At 35.4% G+C, this 4,879-nt stretch overlaps 1 long non-coding RNA gene across 1 annotated transcript; it reads right to left on the bottom strand.

Annotated features, from left to right (window-relative positions):
• Window positions 1–758: 758 nt before the first annotated feature.
• Window positions 759–4,557, bottom strand: LOC130745180 (uncharacterized). The gene is made up of 3 exons (XR_009021585.1): window positions 3,996–4,557; window positions 2,796–2,912; window positions 759–989 (listed from the first exon to the last, which is right to left on the bottom strand). It is a non-coding gene; the product is annotated as an uncharacterized LOC130745180 (long non-coding RNA).
• Window positions 4,558–4,879: the final 322 nt, after the last annotated feature.

Here is a 4,879-nt window from a genome sequence, read left to right as displayed (position 1 = left end):
GCTAATGGAATATTTTTTTCCTCATAAGAATAATAATAATAATAATTAAAAACGAATAAGTAAAATAAAAAATCATTTTTTAATTTTTTATTTAGAGTAACACAACTTTTCAGCAATAAATATAAATAACTTCAAATTAACTTATAGTAAAAATATTTTTAAAATGGTAAACTTCATTCGTTAAAAAATATAACTTATTTAGAACCAAAAAATTTATTCTCTTTTTAACTCAATTAATTATTTTAAATTTTAATAATAATTAAAATAAAATCATTTTTATTTGTTTATTTAGATAATTTAAATACTATAAAAAATTATCAATAAATATAAAGAAATTTCAAATTAATTTATGATGAAAATATTTTTGTACTATTTTTTGAATTTATTTTTTTGAAGTATCTTGCTCTAAATAAGTTATATTTTACAGCAATGGATGCACTGGATCTCGAAGTTACTATAATAAAGAAGATATCCCGAAGAAGAAAAAAAATACTATAGACCCTATTAGACACTACATAATTTTTTTTTATTCTCTCAAAGGTTGCTATTTTTTTATTTGAACATGCTCCCATATATGGATTATAGTTTATGAAGATTGTAACGCCCCAATTTCTCAACTGAGGAGTCACATTAGTAACCTAACAGAGTCTAAGGACTATTTCGTAATCCTAAGAAATCACGATAATTTTTTCCTTTTCGAAACAACTCAACAAAGTTTAATACATAACATAATCTTAATTAAACAACCCGTTCCCGACATATAATAATAATGTCTTACAATATCATAAACAAGTTTCCAAAATAAGTACGCTCACTTAGACAAGTGGCGAATGTAAGATTTAAACAGCAGAGTTTTCAGATGGAGAAAGAAACTCAGACATAGTCCTTCAAAAGGGGAGAAGCAACTGCTTCATCCACCATTATTCGACCGCCCACGGTCACGATCTCCAACTCGAACAGCTAAGCTTCAGCGGAAGGCTCTCCATCGCCTAATAGCGTTAAGCGCCCAAACAACAAGTAGCAAATAGAAAGGGTTAACTCCATGCAATTACCATGTATAAAAGAGAAAAATCATGCTATTCAAATTTAATTACCTATCATGGTAAATAAACTAGCAACTTAAGTTAATCCAGATACCAACAAACCAGCAATATAACTAAACTCATATATCAACAACTTTTTTTTTTTGAGAACAAAAAGCTTATATTGATATAACAGAAAAATCATGAGAACAATCCTCTCATATAAATTGGTAAAAGATAAGACAAGAAAAACAACTCAAGCCAAGCCAAAATGACTAAAGGCTTAAACCAACCCATGTACTATTTTGGTGACTAGGGAGCTTGAGAAGAGCCTCATTAAAACCTCCATAGGAAAAACCCAGTGGGAAAAACCCCAGAGAGGAAAAAGAGTACTCAAGCACAAGCTCAAAACCAAAAATAGACACTAAATAATACTCTGAGATATTGAAATGCACAGGATAAAACAACTCCAAAAGCTCTTTAAATTTGCACAAAGTTGAGCCTCAAGCATATATCAGAAATTCCAAAGGCCAACTCTTCACTTGAAACAAACAGCATTCCTTCACAGCTTAATTAACAATATAAACTTGGTCAATGACCCACGACCAGAGAGGTTTCCAAGGAAGAGTCACACCAACAAGATTGCAAGCAATAAGCCTTCTCAATCACTTCAGTTTCAAAACCTTTTCAAGCCTTCTTTGATATACTACTCATGGACCACAACCCACAACCAGATAGAATCCATGAACCTGTCAATAATGGATAAACAGAATGCCATCTAAATAAAGCAACACAATAATCCAATCTCCCTTCAAATTCCTTACCTCTGACAGATCTAACATTTAGAGTGTCAAATCAATAGATACGACATTTAGAATGCCAAATCAATTGATTAAACTGCATCTCTTTAATACTTCCATAATACACCAGAATTTGTCACGGCAACGGAAAACTGCAAAAGAGATTCCAATCCGCAATCCGCAAACATCAAACAGCTCCAATGGGAATGCTTAAGAAGAACAAGCCTCACAATGAAATAAACCCACGCTTGGCTAGTAACACAGCCGAGGAGTTGGCTTCCCTTACAATAATAACCTCAACAATATAACATCAAATCAGATATCAATAAACCAATAACTAAAATTCAACAACATAGGGTCAGGTGTTAGTTCCCTATAATGCAACTATATGCTGCTACCAAAATGGATCGATCAATATCGTCTCGCAAGACGGGACAATCACGCGGGACCATACCCCACCTCATCGCCACTTTAGAACATCTCACAAGATGGGACAATCACGCGGGACCACACCCCACCTCATCGCCACTTTATAACGCCTCGAAAGACGGGACAATCACGCGGGACCACACCCCACCTCATCGCCACTTAAAGACCAAGCCCTATATGCCAAGTCAATCAACAACAATGCCCAAACCAATGATTTATTCGGAGTAACCACATGTTATTCCTATTATCAACGAACATAACTCATTTCAATTGCATACCAACTCAGTTCAATGACAGAAACCAGTAAACGGTCGAAGCCTCTCAGAAAATGGAGACACACGTCTCAATAAGTTTACTCGGCCGAAGCCTTCAGAAAACATTTGGCACAAGCCTCAGAAACAGTCAATATAAGCAAGCATACAACATTGCAAGCATAATAATCATAATCATCTGCCAATCAATATAAACATCTTCATCTCAAACGCATACAGTGCGATTAAAGCAGGCAAGACTCAATGACGCTCTAAAACTGAGTTACCCTTACCTTAGCCAATTTTCTTCCTAAACTGCAACTCCAATCCTGTCACATATTTGTTTTCCGCGTCAGCTCGCTTCCTTCTATTCTTTAGCTTCGTCGCAAGGCGCTTTCGTCCTTCGTACCCTTCACAAGTTCACATACTAAACCTTAGCCTCTAAAGTCACATCTAAAGTTCCAGAACAAACTTAGCCAATCTTTATAGCTCACTTAGGCTAAATGCACAAACTTTATGTTTCAAGGACTAAAGTCCAAAGATAAAATATTTGTGTTTTAAAGAAAGGCCCCTTTAAATGCCCATTTAGAAAACAACTCCTCAACTTTTAAGTAATTCAACCCTAGTCCCTTGACAAGCACATAATCACGAAAAGGTCCTCACATTAAAGTAAGTTCTTTTTCAGCCCTCAATCTTTACTAAATTTATTAAATAAACCCCAGTACTTTTATAATTAAAGTTTAACCCAAAACTCTTCAACCTCTTGTGTTTTAATCCTAAAGTTTTGTCACCATAAACTTTTAGTCCTCAAACTTAACTTATGATTTTCACTAAACAAAACAAGTTTCAAAATTAATTTTCCAAACTTCAAAACACATGTCATAGGCTCGGCTACACCTACATAAACATGTACAAATTTTCCTTTTTCGCCAAATCTATTTCAAAGCTATTTTTAGCACTTAAAACAACTAATTAAGGCTTAAAACAAAATCCTTAAAACCCCTAAACCACTTAACTCAAAGAAAACAACTTTTTAGAAAACTTAATACATTAACATGAAACTCTACTCAGCCACAACAACCTTTGTAAAGAGATTAGTAAAACATACTACGTTAGAAATATATATTTTCTTCAGCCAATTAGCTGTAGAAAGAGTTTCAAATATATTTTATATTAAAGTAGACTCTTGGGGCTTTCTAAAAAGTGGTCATATACCTAAAACGGATAAAAGATGAGAGAGTTATGCAATTTTCAAGTTGGAGAACCGAAACAGAAAATTGTCCCCTGCAGGTTCTGTTAGTGACGGAAAAACAGAGCTTTGTGACGGAAAAACTGATGTTTGTGACGGAATTCATAACAGAACGTGGTTTTGAAATTTCCAACATGTTCTCAGCACCATAACACTATTTAAAACCATATTGATTCATCTAAACCCCAGATAACTTTAGAAATCAAATATACAGACATACTAATCAAGAAATTAAGGCTTTTACCAAGGAAAATGAGAAGGTGATGTGCCGGTGGCATCCTCTGCGTGGTGGAGCTCACGGTGGTGGTGCTTGGGTCCTTTCATGGGGTTCTCCATTCAAAACCAGAAGAAGGAGAACAAAGATGGTGGATTGTTAGGCTCCATGGAGAGCAAGGAACGGTGGTGGTTAGAAAATTGAGCAAATATGTGATGAGAAGGGGTGTGTGTGGCTTTCATATTGGTGGTGGTGCCATGTTTGTTGCTGCAAGTTAGGAAGGAGAAGAATCATGGTGATAGTGATGGTGTCATCAGCGGTTGCAAGAGGGAGAGTAGAGGTGGTGGCTCATGGACTGGTTGTCCATGGAGAAGAAAAGGATGTGGAGATGCTGATCAAAAGAGAAAGAGGAACAGTGGGGAGTTGTTGCAGCAAATAAAAGAAGGAGATAAAGTAGGTAACAAAGAAAGAAAAGAAGAAGAAAAGGAGAAGAAAGGAAGAAAGAGCAGAAATGGGTCTGCTGAAGAAAGAAAGAAAACGTGAAGGAAGAAAAAGAAATAGCGAGGAAGAGAGAAATGAGAGTGAGTCAAGGATGAGGGGGATGGAGGGATAAGGATGGTGAGCAGTGGCGAAGCCAGGATTTTTATAGAGCCGGGGAAGGTTAAGCCTAAGCTTAACTACCCACACTTGACGTCTCACTGCGATTGCGGTGTGAATACCATGTCGCAATTCTCAATTAAACACTCAACTCAAACATTGCGGTTTTTTTTTTATATCATTAACACTTACAATTTTATGAAAAAACAACAAATTAAAGGAATAACAGAACAAGAAAGAAACAGCAATTCAACGATAGCAAAAGCCCCTATGTTGAAGGCTAAATTTTAAAGGAGATTTTTTTATAAACACTTGGA

This window comes from Lotus japonicus, chromosome 3, assembly GCF_012489685.1.
Source record: "Lotus japonicus ecotype B-129 chromosome 3, LjGifu_v1.2".
Classification (NCBI taxonomy): Eukaryota; Viridiplantae; Streptophyta; class Magnoliopsida; order Fabales; family Fabaceae; genus Lotus; species Lotus japonicus.
This window is presented reverse-complemented; position numbering and strand designations above follow the sequence as displayed.